The 17,556-nt window shown below is 37.8% G+C and overlaps 3 pseudogenes across 1 annotated transcript; all 3 read left to right on the forward strand.

Annotated features, from left to right (window-relative positions):
• Positions 1-654: 654 nt before the first annotated feature.
• Positions 655-7,147, forward strand: LOC143854557 (NAC domain-containing protein 21/22-like; annotated as a pseudogene). Its single transcript, XR_013237545.1, has 3 exons — positions 655-1,050; positions 3,726-4,003; positions 6,121-7,147. The product of XR_013237545.1 is annotated as an NAC domain-containing protein 21/22-like (transcript).
• A 3,853-nt stretch (positions 7,148-11,000) lies between these two features.
• Positions 11,001-13,423, forward strand: LOC143853737 (cytokinin riboside 5'-monophosphate phosphoribohydrolase LOG8-like; annotated as a pseudogene).
• Positions 13,424-15,452: 2,029 nt separating this feature from the next.
• LOC143854234 (SKP1-like protein 1A pseudogene) lies at positions 15,453-16,191 on the forward strand (annotated as a pseudogene).
• The last annotated feature ends 1,365 nt before the right edge of the window (positions 16,192-17,556 follow it).

The following is a 17,556-nucleotide window of genomic DNA, read 5'->3' on the forward strand; positions in this document are numbered from 1 at the left end:
AGTTTAGGGTAGGTGGGGAGTTAATGCCCCAAAGCAGGTGTCGACCAACTATAGGCTCAGGTTCACCTACTCCGAGGGAATTACCAAATTACCCCTGCTGACGTGGGTTCTGCAGTGGGCCCTCCTCTAGCCACGTGCTGGAAGCTAACAGGCTGCTACGTTTTTGCACCCCATCAGTCAAAATTGATCCTGCCCAAGAAAGTGTTCTCATATATCCACTGTTGATGATCCTTAAATCAACAGGAGCAAAACATGATGATTACTAGAAAAATAGTACAACTTGGAGGGAGGAATGGTTTAGTTCATCTGTTGTTTTATCTCTTTCTTTTCTGCTCCTCTCTGGTCATTATCGACCTCGTATTTTCCCTTTCTCCCCCTCCTTCCTTGGCATGAATGCCAAAACGAGAAGGGTATTTTAGTCATTTTAGAATAACACTTATAATTTACACTAACGACTAGAAACAGGTGTGGGGCAGGTAAAATGGATGTACAAACATCGTACCAAGTAATAATGTCAAGTGCTTAGAAAGAACAGAATTTGAAAGGACAGTGGCGGGGCAGAGGAGCAGTAGGCCTATTAAAAGAAATGAAATCCCCGCTGTCTGATAGAACCGTATCCATGCAATTATGCAAACAGCCTGAGAAAGCTATAAAGGAGGTGAAGAACAAAAAGGAGAGTCTGTTGGCATTAGCTTGTTGTGGGTCTATCAAAGGGTGAGGTCAAAACATTAGGCTAACCATGGTTGAGAAAACGTGACCCATCTCCTCTCTTGGTCTGTATTTTATTTATAACCCATTTGAATCTCTCTCTCTCTCTCTCTCTCTCTCTCTCTCTCTCTCTCTCTCTCTATAGTGACAAGGACAAGATGAGCTTACTGAGCTTGGTGGAATCCAAACTACCCCCAGGCTTTAGGTTCCATCCAAGAGATGAAGAACTCGTCTCCGACTACTTGGCGAAAAAAATTGCAGGCAACAATTGTCAAAATTCATATGAGTCTCCGATGCTTATTGAAATCGACTTGAACAAGATCGAGCCGTGGGACCTTCCAGGTAACAATACCATCATCTCTCTCTCTCTCTCTCTCTCTCTCTCTCTCTCTCTCTCTCTCTCTCTGTGGTTTGCTTGAGTGTGATAAATGAGTAAAAAATTACGAAGATCATAAGGTTCGGATGAACACGACATGCTCTATAAGCAATTGGGATCAAGGGGCTTGTCATAGGCACACAACCAAACCATGTAAATCCTGTGTTCTTACTTTGCATGTTTGTGTTTCTCGCATCTCATCTTGTTGTTGGCTGTAGATCATATTTGATCCTATTTTGAGAGATTAGAGATCTCTCGGTTTTCTACATCTCATCCTTCTTTGGTCAGATTCTGGTTATCCTTCTAGACTGTTGCAGCATGGCTCACTAGCCTTTTCACAGAGTCTTTTCACAGAATAATAAACATTGATTTTAATTTACAATTTCCAACATTTTTACCAATGAGATGAAAAATTCGATTTAGTCACATATTAAGGTGGTCATACTGATATTTACCACAAACAGCATATCGAATGAAAAAAGGTTCAAGAAGGTAAGTTACCATGTTACCTCATAAGAAATCCGACGGGTGAGATGTAACATAAATGAACAAAGCACAAGATGCACACATCGAGATTTTACATGGTTCGGCCAAGATGCCTATGTCCATGAGCAACAACACTTCCACTGTGAGAAAACAATAAAACATGATTACAATGGATTAACCTTGAACCTACAAACCCTACATTACCCTTATTTTAATTTCCCATATTAACTAGGGCTGCAACAGGGTCGGGTTTTTCAAAACCTTAGCCCAACCCTGGAACCCATTATCTCGGCCCTGACCCGCCCTGACCCTGAGGTAGGGCCGAAAAAACCTCAACCCATTGCCCGCCCTACAGGTAGACCTGGCAAACGGGTGGGCCGGGCCGGGTCAACCCGCGGGTGATGCGGGTGTGGGTCATACGGGTCGGGTTATCAAATGACCCGCATTTTTGCGGGTCAAAATTCTTGTGACCCGCGCGGCCCCGCGGGTGACCCGCGGGCACCCGCAAATATGGGATTGTAATCACTCTTTTGATTTAACAGCATATAATTTTCCTGTAATTGTCATAACATTCTACAGGTTATTTGTATTTTTTTGGTAATTTTACAATCTATCACCATTTCTACGTAATTTTTCATTTAACACTTTATATAGTTTCGCTATTTTACTTTTTTCTGGTGTTATGATTACTTTTTTTTACCTTTTTACATTTGCTACCAACATTTTCGATGAGCGTATATGTGCACTCACAATGCCCACTTGCCGAGAAATTACCAAAAGAGAAGCTTGATAGCAAATTATAATAAAATAAAAATCACATTGAAATGTTAACAACACTACTGGGCACTCTCACTTTATTAAAAGTATGGTATGGCCCACACCATAGGATGATCCAAACCGTCCATTAGATGGGCCATAGCCTAAATAGGTTATGCTCCAAAAATCATTTCCATAGGATGATCCTATCCCTCCAATCTTGATGTTAGAGGGTTGATCCTAACCCTCTATAGATCGGAGGGTTAGAATCAACCGATGGAAATAATTTTGGAGCATAAGCTATTTAGGGTACGGCCCATCTAATGGACGGTTTGGATAATCCTAGGGTGCCGGACATAACGTACTTTTTATAAAGTGAGGAGTTCCCACATAAAAAAACAAACAGCGTGAGTGACGATAACATTCTCACAAAAATTTAAACATACTGTAAACATGCGGGTGCCCGCGGGTGCCCGCGAGTTGACCCGACCCGACCCGTGTTTTTGCGGGTTGGGTCACCCGCGGGTTGATTTTTCACGGGTCACGAAAACTTAGACCCGTGCCCGCAAATTTGCGGGTGGGCCGGGTCAACCCGCGGGCACGGGTCACTTTTGCCAGGTCTACCTACAGGGCTTAGTGCTAGCCCTGGCCCGCCCTGATTGGGCAGGACTAGGCCGGGCCGGGCCGGCCCTAATTGACCCTAGTGCAAATACCTGTTAAGAGTGCCAAAAATAAAGAAACCACTTATCATATAGAACAAAATGATCAATAAACAAAGAAATGGAACAAAATAAGACAATATGAATTCAACAACATGACGGGCAACAGAGACAATTAATAATAATAATCTAAAGAAACATCAATCCAAGATAATAGAAAACATTAGCAAAAGAAGCATGCACAGATGGTTCAATTCTATAATAGAAAACTTAGGGTCGGGCCGGGTCAGGGTACCCGAGGCATTAACCCAGAACCCGACCCGACCTGAGTCAGGGTCTAAAAAAATGAACCCTGACCCGCCCTCAGGGTTGGAAAATCCAACCCTGACCCTATTCGGGCTCAGGGCGGGTCATGGCTGGCAGGGCCAAACTTGCACCCCTATTATTAATATTACAAGCTTCGAACCCTAAGCACTGGTCACTTAGGTCTGTTTGGTCGCTCCAATTGTATTTCCCTGACAAAGGAGAGAAAAAGAATCATCATTTTCTTTTTCTCAGAGACGTTTGGTTGTCATGCACTATTTGTCCAATTTACGTGTTTGCGAGGAATTTTTCAAATAATAACTTTTTGAATTTCCTCCCCGGAAAGTAAACATAATTTTTACTTAGAAAATGATAACCATTTTACTTTTCTTCTACTTCTACTCAATGTGCATCCAAATGAGATTCTTCTGTGTCAGAAATTGCCTGTGTGGGAGACAAGGAATGGTATTTTTTCAGTCTCCATGACCGGAAGTATGCAACCGGATTACGAACAAACAGGGCGACAATGTCGGGGTACTGGAAGGCCACTGGAAAGGATAGGCAAGTTATAGACATTCGGAAAGGAGCCCTTGTGGGAATGAGAAAGACCTTGGTGTTCTACCAAGGGAGAGCTCCAAAGGGAAAGAAAACTGATTGGGTCATGCATGAATTCCGTCTTGAAGGACCCTCCCATCCGTCAAAAGTTCCCATCAAGGTATCAACACATTATGTTAAGACTTTTATAGCGCACACCCTCTTTTTTATGGATACAAACAACCCATCTCTTTATTTAAAACTTTTCTCATTTGCTGTCACAACTGATTAGGAACATAGACAAATATATCAGATATTTTAAAAAATATCTTAATATTTTACAATTTTTGATAAATAAGAAATTCTCCGAAATTTAGTTGAGATTCCGAGAAATTACCGAGATATCTTTGAATTTTATTATTTATTGTGAAATAATCACGAAAATATCCCGTTGAATTCATGATATTATTTGTTGTCTTTATTTTGTTTTTAATTTTTTTTTAGAGGGTTGATCCTAACCCTCTATAGGATCAACCTATGGAAATAATTTTTGGGGCACAACCTATTTAGGCTGTGGCCCATCTAATGGACGGTTTGCATCATTCTATGGTGGGGGCCATACCGTACTTTTAATAAAGTGAGGAGTGCCCTCATCAAAATACAGTAGTGCTGATAACATTTCCCAAAAAAATATCATAATATTTTATAATTTTTGATAAAATAAAAAAAATCTCCAAAATTTAGTTGAGTTTCTGAAAAATTACCGAGATATCTTCATATTTTATTATTTATTGTGAAATTATCATGAAAACATCCCGATGAATTCATGATATTATTTGTTGTCCTTATTTTGTTTTTAATTTTTAATTTTTTATTTTGAATGGTAGCAAATTTTATTTCAATAGAAGAGGACCGAGATGGTCAATTGTTTTTAAATTTATTATTTTATAAATTTTATGTTTTCAATTTTTTCACAATATAAACCCAAAAATAATGAAAACCCAAAATTAAAATGTCCTCAGATATGCCCTTCACAGGAAATTCCGGGGACAAATACTTAAATTGATTTGCGAGGGACCATCGCAGATGGCATTTCGCGGGCCGGCTGTTACATGTGAGAGCAGCCACCTCAGATGAATTGAATTAATAAGACAAAATATGAGCCTATGTGGCTGGTCTCTCATGCAACAGCCGGCCCGCGAAATGCCTTCTGCGATGGTCTCTAGCAAATCCCACTTAAATTATGACATTAAAAATGCTTGAATAATTATTATAATTTCTTGGGAAATCATTCGCATCTACGATTATTTTATGCGGTATGGCTTTCAAAGCTATATAAGATAAACATTAGGGGTCAATTTTTGGGAATTTTGGTTTAGCTTTTATAGTTGGCAAAACCTAACAACATTTGATACCTAAAAAATAGGCTACAAATAAGATGATGAAAATAGAAGTTGAAAATAAAGAATTATGCACGTTTTAAGTAGCTTCACCTGAATCACCTCCATCAGGATTGGGTTGATTTTAATTCAATTTTTTTTAGTAAAAGTTCAATCCGACCCGACGCGAATTTCACCCATAGTATATAATCATGTTGCTTGAACACTATGGTACTTTAAATATTTCCAAAAATATTTTAGAATAAAAGTTGGCTACTGAAATCTGCTCGACTATGTTTTGATAATAGGGCAAACCGATTTTATTTTACATTTTCTGATCGGCTGATGAGAGGTTTTTGTGAATTATAATGGCTTAAGACAGCCGGTTAAATAATGTAAAACAAGGTGAGTTTGCCTGTTATCAAAACATGTTCGTGCCAATATCAGAAGAGTTATGCCAATTAATTGAAGATGTAGACAAATACAAGAAGCTACTTTGCAGCACTCATGCGCTTTGGTGTTGACAGCCTTCTCTTTGTATTTGAACATTTGAACTTTTCAAGATGGCTCTTAATGGCTGAACAAAACTTGGCTCCAGACCAGTATGGAGGAACTTCCTCCAGCCCCTCTAATAATAGCAGGGGGTGTGGAAATATAAAATCCATGGCTACTTTTTATTTTCTAAAGAAATTAATATTGCCACACCCCCTGCTATTACACTATTAGTAAGGGGTATCCAGACCGTTCTGGAGGAATGTATTTCCTCCAAACCGTTCTGGAGAAAAGTTTTAGAACAGCTAATTACAGAAGTGCAAAACAAAGAAAGGCTAACAATATCAAAATAAAAGTGTGGATAGTGGCCCATTGTACATTATTTTGCTATGGTTTTTATCCCTTCAGCCTTCTTATTTTTGTGCAGGAAGATTGGGTTTTATGTAGAGTGTTCTACAAAAAGAAAGGAACTTCTGTCAAGCATTGCCAAGAAAACTCTTATGAAGACACATGCTCTTGTCTCCCACCTTTATGGGATACATTCCATACCTCTGACCAAACTCCACTAAATCTAGATGAGTTTGAGCAGGTGCCCTCCTTCTCCCATGTAAACACAAACCAGACATCCCAAGACAAAAACCCAACCTTCTCTAACCTATATCAAGTGGAAACGAACGTGCCCACCAATAGCTTAGATCAATTGGGTGGCTTTTCTGATCTGGACTCCTTAAACCCTTTCTCCTATGAAAAAAAGGTTAAGGACGTTTTAGATCATCTCTAAGCTGGAAACCAACCAAATGGTAATGGAGGTGGCACCAAATTCAGCCGAATGTAGCTCAGAGAGCTATTTATCTGAAATGGGTTTACCCTCTCTTTGGAATAATTACAGATTCTGATGAGATTTTCAGACATGTAAAACCATATTAGTAGTTTGAACTGAAATTGCCATGACAGTACTTAGTAATGCTACCTTTAGTATCATTTCTTTTATGTGTTGTGAAGTCTTCAATGGAATGAGTGTTTTTTTTTTCCGCTTGTTACAATTGAGGAGAAGATGAGAGAGTACGCTTAAGATGGTTTGGACATATCTAACATAGGCCTTTAGATGCTCCAGTGAGAAGAAGTGACTCGTGCCAAGTTGATGGAGTAAAAAGAGGTAGCGGCAGACCGAAAACAACTTGGGTAGAAGCGGTAAGGAAAGACTTGAGGGCTAAGAACATAATAGAGAACATGACTTTGGATATGAGAGAATAGAAGAAAATGATCCATGTAGACGAATCCAACTAGTGTCAGGATTAGGCTTAGTCAATTTGAGCTGGGTAGATCCTTTCACCTTCTTCCTAAAGGATTCATTAGCAAACCCCAACTAGTTTGCGACAGAGGCACACTAGCTTAGTTGAGTTGAGTTGAGTTGTTATCTTTTTGTCCTTGTAAAAGTACATTGTAGCATGTGATATAAGTAAAATAATAGCTTTCAGCACTTGGTTTGTTTCAAGATAATGAGATCGATCCAAAGGTGCCCCACTTTTTGGTGCCTAGCAATTCCTCCTAATCTTTATTCTTGGACAATTTGCAAAGAAAAAAGTTCAAAACATTGTTTTAACACCCCCGTGTCATCGTCAACTTTGCCCGATTCTGACTCTTGCTGGAAATCTAAGCTTGAGAAGTTGACCCATTGACCACTTGACTATCTTGGAACTTGCTACATGTATGGAGCTTGCAACCATTGAATGTTCCAACTTTCGAACTTTGTTACTTTGACTACTACATTTGGAGCTTGCTACATTTACTTGGCTACATGAGAACCTACAACATTGGGTCTATACTACATTGGAAATCTACTCTTTTGGGAGATAATGTTCTTGGGACTTAGTTTTAGTTTTGGAATTGTATAAGTCATTTACTTTACATTTGGAATCAAACAAAATAGGAAAGAAGTTTTAGGTTTTTGAAAAACCAAGTAAGAAAGATAGATTGAGATAAATATAGAGAAAAGGAGAAGAGAGAAAAAGAGAGAGAGAGTTTCTTCTTCAGTTCTTCCAGTGGGTTTTCTTCTCGGGTTTTTTCTCTTGTTTCCTCTTGGGGTGTTTCTCAGGTTATGGGTTTGAATTTAATCCATTGTAAGCTTTGTATATTGTTTTTTCTCATAGTGAAGATCGTTTTCTAGCCCGTGGACGAAGGCAATTGGCCGAACCTGGTAAAATATCAGTATTCATCTTGTGGCTTGTTTTTATTTGTGATTTTCCTTTTATTTGTGCACGATCGAAGGATTTGCCCAATGGATTTTTTCAACAGAATGCTTAGAGATGGAAAAGGTTAAATAAATCGTCGGTGTATATCTCTCTTTAGCATTGAAGACCTCTTTTTATAGGGAAAGAAAAAAACCCTTGGTGAAGAGGCGCCTTCTTAATTTCTCTGCAACAGTCACTTTCTGTGTCTCTTCGGATAAGACCAACAGAAACGTAAAGTTTAGAAAATGGTCATATAAACAGTAACCAAAAGAAAAGACGCTTAAACCGTAACTAGAAGAAAAGACGCTTAAATGGTGTCCGCTCGACATTAAAATGGTAAGATATTGCACTTTATTTAAGACAAAATAAAAAAACCGTTGGAATTAGGCCCAGGCCACGGCTCGACCCGTGCAATACATCTTAGAAGGAGGCAAACGTTTCTTCCACTTTCTAATGTAGGACTAAACTTTTTGCATTGTATTTCAAATACTATCAACACACATGGACTTTTACAACAGTGTCTGTATTTAACTCTCTTCCTTCTTGTAACAATGAGTTTAAAAAACAAAGTAAAATCACTCCTTACGCCTTCAAACTACAAAACCCATCTTTGTAGAGAAAGAGAGAGATTACACATAACCCATCTTTGGAGATCAGTTATACTGTATATCCCCAAGTGACCTAAACTTAGGGGGGGAAAAATTAATTAAATGAAAGTTGAGAGAGAGACAGAGACTTACACAAAAGATGGGGTATGTTGGAACTTAGTTCTGATACTTCCAGTAATAGGGGTACTTCCAACCAGTGCCACAACCATGGTTCTGGTTTGCTTGTTTAGTCCCATCACAAGTGTAGCTGAAACCGTAGCAAATAGTGCTAGTAATCTTAATAATACTAACACCCAGCTAGGTTCTCATATCTTAGATTTTGGCGTTGGACAAGACCCAACTTCTGCTTTCTCACAATCTTCAAGAGCCACAGATAGATAGATAAGAGAGTGAGTGAAGGAGTGAGTGTGAGAAAGAGAAGATAGGTCTAGGAGGAAGGAAAAAATGGTGGTTGTAAAGGAGATGCTAGAGAGATGGATACTTAATACAGTTTGGATGAAGGTGGTGGTGCGGATCACCGATTCAATTTGTTGGTTCTTACAAGCTAAGCTTAGCATTTAGTTTGTTTGACACATTTCTTAGTGTTTCTTATTTTTTCACTCAAATGGGGTTTTGTGTTTCATTTGTTCAACTACTCGTTTGCTATTTCTAACCAGGTAGGAAATCCTTCATAAAAGAGCTTCTGGTCTGGTTGGCGTCCCTTCTTTTGCGAGTTAAAAGATATCAATGTTAGATAAACTGCAATCACGACAGATTAACATTCAAAAAATTCAATCAAGACAACAAGCAATCAATTTTCATGTGATTTGTTGCCAGATGAATATAAACTAAGGAAAAAAAATCAAACCAAGTGAGACTAATGGGAGTATTGATTAGAATTAGGAAAACACTAGCAATTTTCCTGATTATATTTGCTTTGGGGGTGATATATTGATGTAGGTGAAGCGCAGGGGAAACTAGGTATTCAGTTGTGAGGGGCAAGTAAGAAGGCCACTGAGTAAGTAAAATGCCAAAAGGTCTCATATGCTGTGGACCAATGATGTAATGTATGTTCTATCCTCAAAAGTAGCTGAACTGTCCAAGGAACCAATTCTCACATCTGACTATGTGAAGGCCTCGGTAGAACTGAATTCCAATTCAAGTTAATAACTTGGAGGTGGTTTTCTCAAGTGGCCCAAAACAATGTGCAGATACTAATGACAGCAGGTTAGGCTCAGATTGAAAAAAATCCTAAGCAATCTTTATAAGTTATTGAACAGAACCAGCTCCTTAATAGTGAGGAGGGTAGTAGTTACACTCATGGTTTAAAATTTCAGTTTCGGTACCGATTTCGGACCCTGAAATTTTGAAATTTCGACTGAAATCCGGTACCACAAACAAAATGGTATTTTATTCAATATTAAATTTCGGCCGAAATTACCGAAATTTCGGTAAAATATTAAAATAAAAAAAAAAAAAGGTTTTTTTGGTTTAAATTTCGGGCAAAATCGAAATTTCGACCGAAATTCCAAAATTTCGGCCGAAATAAATGACCATTTCAGTTTTTGTTGATTTCGGTGTCGTTCTCCACCGAAATCCGAAATTTCAAATTTCGGTCGAAATTTAAAACCATGGTTACACTCAGTCTCTGGTGGCATTCTCAACAGAAAGCCTGCATTTAGTAACCGAGTCAAGCACTAGACCAGTACTGAAACACAGTCCTATCTTCATTCGATCCTTTTAAGAGCTGTAGGAAAATTAGGGTATGTCATCTATGATAGTATAGGCATATGAAGAGAGCAGCCTGCACTTTCAGGTTTAATTCTTCAGGGAAAAACTCAGATTGCATAGACCACATTCAACGCCCAAATGATGTAACACCATCACATGCATTCCTCTAGTTGGATTATTCAAGGATCAAATCAGTATAGAAACTCTCGTTTCTATGCTTAGGTGACCAAACATATCCTTCAAATTTCGATTCTGAAACTGGATCATGAAGACAAGTGCAGAAAATGGAAAATGCCTAGCACCATGCACATGCTGGTCTAGTCTAAAAATTGCACATCTAGGAATCAACACACTATAAGAAAAATTTTGACTTTCAACACCACAATTTCTGCAATCGATCACAAATGAAATGCTAATGAGGGAATCCTTTTATAGGCTCCCTTTTACAAATGAAATGCTAATGAAATTGCTAAACCAAATGAAATGCTAATTACCCTAAATGTGCAAATGAAAGATGCACTTATTAGTGTCCTAATGGACCCTTAGCAGGTGAACTTGTCTCTTTTCAAAGACAGTTTCTTTTTAGCCCTTGGATTGGCCATAGGTTGGCCCAGCAATCACTACAACAAAACCGGGCTTTCCCTACAGACTTTAGTTATGTCCGTAGGGAAAAGTTTAATTTTTCCCTATGTATTTTAAATCCGTAGGGAAATACCATATGCCGCATATCCCTACTTGTAGGGATATAGTGGTTGTAAGGAGATGAAGAGAAATCTGAGGAATCTGTAGTAAGTGAGAAGAAAGGTAGGTTCAAAAGAATTTGTGTTTTCTGTGGGAGTAGATCAGGAAACAAGCCTAATTTCAGTAGTGATGCAGCTCTTGAGCTTGGAAAACAACTGGTAATAAGGTAATGTATCTGTCCACTTAAGAGTGATGGAAACACTAAAATGAAGAGCAGCAATACTTTTTGAATTCTCTTTTTCTTTATTGGGTTTTTTCTGTGCCGTTTAATAGACTTTATGATGCAGGACCGGTCTTCTTCTATTCTTCTTCCCTTCTCTTATTCTTCTCTCCCTATCCTGCAGCACTTTATCTAGTTTCTTTCTTTCTTCTACTTTTCAGGTCGAGAGAAAAATCAATTTGGTCTATGGTGGTGGAAGTGTAGGTCTGATGGGTTTGATTTCTCGGACTGTTTTTAATGGTGCCTGTCATGTTCTTGGGTATGTGTATACTTTTCATTGCATTTTTATTGGTTTTTCTTTTTCTTCCCCTAATTAAAGTATCATTTATTTATATTACTACTTTTGGAGTGAATTTTTAGTTTTTATAAACAAGTTTTCTTGTCTTCCCATTTATTTATATTACTACTTTTGGAGAAGTGAAAATAGTTGTGAACATGCATGAAAGGAAATCAGTGACGGCCAAACACACAGAATCACAGAGGCTTTCATTGCCCTTCCTGGTGAACTCAAATACTACCCACCTTTAAAATTTCCTCTATCTAGTTTCATTTCCATTAGAACTCTTCCTCATGTTTCCAAATTTCAAACCTCTAGGTGATTATGGAAACATGGAAGAACTATTAGAGATGATAGCATGGTCTCAGCTAGGGTCGCGCCCAAACAAAGCTGGGAAGTGGACCAATTTTAGGGTTTGCTATAAATGGGCATATGCACCAAGATGTTGATCCAAGCTGGGAAGTTGAATCCAGTTTATGTCTACCTAAACCTTAGATGATAAATCTAAAATGATAGAAGATAATTTCATGATCAGATATGAAGTTAACATTGCTATCTATTTTGCTCTTTTTTTCTTTTTCTTTTTTTATATTTGGTGGGTGCATTCATTGTCAAGCATTAACAATGGTTAGGATTTGATTTGCAAATTACATTTCTATTCAGTTATTAACTAGCTAAAATTACTTTTTTGTTATTGAATAGTATATCAAATTTTAAGTATGAGTTGATGCATGTGAGTGCCGTGGTTAATCGTATTCTATCTGCAATCAGAATTTACGTGCATATTTGATTTTTGTTGAGTTTGTCAGTGCGCTATCTGGTTTTTTAAAGCCAAATTTGTCCATTAGTAAGGAACCCTAATGGTTTCAAGGACAGTGTATCCCACTCCTGGTGTAAAATGGGATCAAATTCATGGCCTCAAGGTTGTTGTGAGTCTTGTGACACAGAGCACTGTCCAATTGACACAGAACACTGTCCAGTTGGGATCAAACTCTTTCAAATGCAAATTGCTCTGACATTAATTCCATGCAATGGCTTTTAGAAGGATTGTTTACACTTGCAAATTATGGAACTCAGAGATTTAAAAAATTATAATATATTTTGCTCTTGATTAATGCTGTTTTCATTTGTCAATTCAAGGACTTGGCGAATGGAAAGGCTTCTTATCCGTTTCATATTAACAAATATGCTTTGATATGATTTTGTTTACATTCATGAATTATGGTTTCAGCAAAAAAATTTAAGGGAGGTAGCTTTTGTGGTTTTAGCTGGTAATTTCTAAAAGCATGTTCACCACCTTTAGCTCTAAGTATACATGTAATCGTCTTATCTCACCTATTTTGAGAATCCAAATGCACTAACGAACTAACACAACATGGCACATTTGTTTCTCATATATAGAAGAACAGAGCATGGGAGATTCATTTTATGATGAACATTAATTATTGTGTTTATGGTTCTATGTTCAAATAAACAATATGCAGTTACAGCACTTTCTTTGAGCTATGTATTTTGATGTCTAATTGCTTTTAAAATCAAATGCTCTCCATTTTTGCATGTCTCTGATGTTTGATTGAGAGGAATTATCAGTTAGTTGGTTCCATTGTATGATCAAATTCTGAAGCTAGTCTTATTAGCACTTTGAATTGAGGGCTTGCTCCTTGAAACCAAGACCCATACACTAATATGATCCTGCATGTTGTGGTGCTTATGACATGTTTGTCTTAATGCCCATTGACTAAGTTATCTGCTAGTGATGATTGGAACAAATTGCTCTCGGTGATATTATGACATGCATATATGCCTAAGAATGTGAAATTCCTTGGTGACATTTGATTAAATTTTTATAGTTATGTTGGCTGAAAGCTTCATATGATATTGCATGGGATAAGAATCTGTCATTTGTGGAGAGTTCTAGTGTTGCTTGGTTTGCAAAGTATTAGCTAAATCTCACTTAGAATCGAGAGCTGTTAGCCTGGTTTATGAGTTGTGCTCGGTTCCATTCAATAACTGAAAGCTTTCAAGCCTAGTCTTTAGTGAGTGTAACTCCAAAATTCAGAGGTTCTTCCTGAACTGAATATCTAATTGACATCCTTTTTGGCTTAAAGCTTGGGCAACCATTTACGACAGTAATGCCTGCGCAACTCCCCTGCATCAACTAGGAAGAACTTGACATTCTCTGTTAGGTGCATAGATGGGTCCTACTTGGATTGGAATAAATTAGTTCTAATTTTGTAGCTTTTAGAGATTGCTTTCTTAGTTGTTTGGTTTGCATAGGCCTCTTAGAGATAAGGGTTATCTAGGTTAGGGTTTTTCTTTAAATAACATGTAGTTAGTCTCTTGGAAATCAATGAAGAAAATGTATCCTAGAAACTGTGTTTTGTGCACAAAGGAGGACCAATCCTTCCCTCGAAGTGGATCAAGAGCTGATCTTCCCTCTAAGAAGATCAAATCCGTTGCGAACCAATTCCGGTTAGTAACAAAGCGTGGTGACGGAGAGTGCGCTGGGGCCAGTAAGAACCCGACCCTTATTTAGAACGATATAATTATAAATAAAATTGTTGTGGTTCAAGTTACATTTTTTCATATGTATTCAAATAATGGGAAACAAGAAATTCTAGGAAAAAAAAGTTTCTTTTTCAAACTTTTTCAGAAAATTCTTGCAATCCAAACAGAGCTTATAATTGGGAAATATTTGATTGATTAGGGACTTGTAAGTAAAAAACCCAAAGGATTAAACAGGATTACGATCCATTGATGAAGAGTGCATATAAATTTGCCCTCCAATTAAACAGATGGGGCCCACCTTCGCTTCATGTGGCATTACCATCATCCCAGTGTTTCTGATTAGATGATCTAACCGTCGTCCGGTCCGATGAAGCGCCAGCTAATGGGTTCAGCTGGCTAGAAAGTAGAATCATCCTTTGATCTGCGATGGATGGACAATCTAAATAGGACCCAGTATGTGGATGGTCTAGATTTTTTCGAGGGTGGGGCCGCTTGCGCAGTACTGACGTGCACGGCATGATATGGTGCCCACATACCACATTTGGTCATCAGTAATATTTAAATGCTAATATTATGGCTTTGTATATTTATTATTTTAATCTTTGGTGGGTGGGGCCCGCCATCTTTCCCCAAACCTATGCATAGTATAAGGGTGGGACCCACCATTTTACACCTCATGTTTTGATGGTGCGGGGGCATTGTATCTTTTATTCTTAGTTATCAAAATATGTGCTAATTAATTAGCTAAATTATTGTAATAAAATGTTGATTACCCTATCACAAAGAACCTGCACCGTAAGATCAGTGTTAAGAAAAACTCATGGCTGAGATTAGCAGCCAAGAGAAAATTAACGGTAAGTCCCAAAAGGAAGAAGTCTTTAGTCGGCCCTGTTTGGATAACCGGAATTTTGTGGAAAAGTTGGAAAAGAAAAATATTTCTAAAATTTACTACTTTTTCCACAAACAAACAAAAAAGGGGGAAAAATACACGTAGACCCTGTGGTTTCTGAAAACACAGTGGGCTCACATTGTTTGGATGATCCAAAGCGTTCATTTAATGGGCCCTGACATAGATAGGGTGTGCCTTGAAAAATCAGCTTCATAGGATCATCCTAACCCTTCAATCTGTGGACGAACCATCAACTGAGGGGTCTACTTTACACAAATTGAAACCACAAGGGTCTACTTGTAACTTTATAAACATTAGTGGTTAAGTTGAATGTGTCAGAAACCACAGGGGTCCAAGTGTATTTCCCCCCCCCCCCCCCCCAAAAAAAAAAAAAGAAGAAGATAATTACAACCAACCCTATAACTTTTTTACATAGAGGGACCTTCGGTTTATGATAATATATCCCACTAAATTACCAGAAATACATCTTGGAGAGAAAAAACTTTCCAAGAAAAAATTTTCGTTCAGAAATATTTTTCTTGGAATCCAAATCGGGTTTTAGCTTTAGGGTTTGGTTTTGCCAATATAAAGCAAAGGAACCCCTAAAACCCTAAAAATCTCTCTCCTCTCTATCTCTCGCTTCTCATCTTCTACTCTTTGCTTCTTCACAATGTCGAAGAAGGTGATTCTGAGGAGCTCTGATGGAGAGGAATTTGAGGCGGAGGAGGTTGCAATGCTCGAATCTCAGACGATCAAACACATAATCGAAGATGCTTCTGGTGGTAATGTGATCCCTCTCCCTAAAGTTACAAGCAAGATATTATCTATGATCATTGACTACTGTGACACTCATGCTAAATTAGAAAAGAAATCCATCAAAGATGAATTCAACAACGAGTTACTAAAGGCTTTTGATGTTGAGTTCGTGAAGGTTGATCAGGCCACCCTTTTACAACTTTTCTTGGCTGCAAATTATCTCAACATCAAAAGCCTTCTGGGTCTGATTGCCCAAACAGTTGCTGATATGATTAAGGGAAAACAACCTGAAGAAATCCGAAATATATTCAATATCAAGAACGATTTTGATCCCGAGATTGAGGCTGAATATCGCAAGAAGAATAAGTGGGCGTTTACTGGTCCATTCGCCTGATTAGAGGAACTTTATAATTGATTTTTAGCTACTTGGGAAAAAGATTATCTTGTTTTACAGTTTTATTTTAGTCGTGTATATTTGGGTTGGTTTTTTAGTATGGATTTTTTGTTTCTTTTTCTTACTTTATGACTTTTATTTTTAGGAAAAAAAGAATTAAAACATGGCATTGTGGGTTGTTTTCTTTATTGTTTTGGTGTTGTTGGTTTTATTATAATGTTATGTGGTTGTTTGATGTTCGAAGAATCTAGATAGTATGCTTTTAAAGCATATTAGAGCAATGTGATATGGATTGTGCACCTAACTTAGATAATATGAATTGTCGACAGAGGAATAATATGATAAATAATGTTATGTATGTAATGCTTGGACATAGGGATAGCTCATATGATTTTGTAGATTTGTATGTGGTGGTGGGTGGAAAGAAAAAGTAGGGAGATATGAGATAATGTAAACGAAAGATTAGGCCAATGAGATAGTGTAGGTAAATAATATGAGAAGTGATAGTTTCATAAGTATTGTAATAGTTGATTCTTGCTTCTTTTTTTTTGGGTAGGTAAGCTAGGATTGAACCTCCAACCTCTAGGTTGAAGAACAAAGCCTTATCCAATTGAGCTAGAGGCTCAACCCCATTTGATTCTTGTTAATGATTGTTAGATTTTATTATTGTTATGAGATGTTTGTATGGAGGAAGAGACAGTTTGTTATGTGTGATTGAGTTGTGCTTGAAGTTTGTTAATAGATAGGTTCAATATACCTTTGTGGAGAGTTTAATTGCTTGGGATGAAATAAAATGGATAATTGATATATTTTCTTTTTATCGACTATGTTTTACATATTGGTAACTGATTTTTTCCTTCGCCAATTAGTGTATTTCTTGTATTGTTACTTTGGTGGAACTCCAACCAATTTGATGGAAATTCATGGGACTAAGGTATTTTGCAAGATCAAAGCTCTAAAGATAGCCCTTAGAAAGTAGAACAAAATCCACTTTAGTAACTTATTTATGAGAAAATTCCAGCGAAAGTTCCTTGAGTAATAATCTAAAGAATAAATGTATAAAGATTATCAAACAAGAGAAGACAATTCGGTGTCAAAGATCCAAGGCTTTGTGGTTGAAGGAGGGTGATAAGAACTCTGAATCTTTCCACAGGAAGGCTATCACTATCTAATCAACATGGTATAAGCAAAAAATTAACGATCAATTCAGGACAAGATTTGGTTTAGATGATTCTATTATTCATCATTTTTTATTATCTATGAATCTGAGTGGGATTCTCAGCCAAGGTTGCCATAGCAGGAATCGAAAGCGGGAATCAAAGGCTCCCAGAATGGTCGGAAGCGGGAATCGTGAAGTCGTCGGAGATTCGCCGGGAATCGTTATGGAGTTGGGAATCACCAAGGAATATCCGGGGAAACGCCGGGGAGTTGCGTTTCACATAACATTAAACCGCGTTTCCCAAAAGTGGGAATCGCGTTTCTGGGGAATCATAAATTGCGATTCCCAAAAGTAGGAATCAGGTTTCCGG

Source organism: Tasmannia lanceolata, unplaced genomic scaffold (assembly GCF_043159265.1).
Source record: "Tasmannia lanceolata isolate RefF3 unplaced genomic scaffold, GAP_Taslan_0.1 ptg000020l, whole genome shotgun sequence".
In the NCBI taxonomy this organism is placed as follows: Eukaryota; Viridiplantae; Streptophyta; class Magnoliopsida; order Canellales; family Winteraceae; genus Tasmannia; species Tasmannia lanceolata.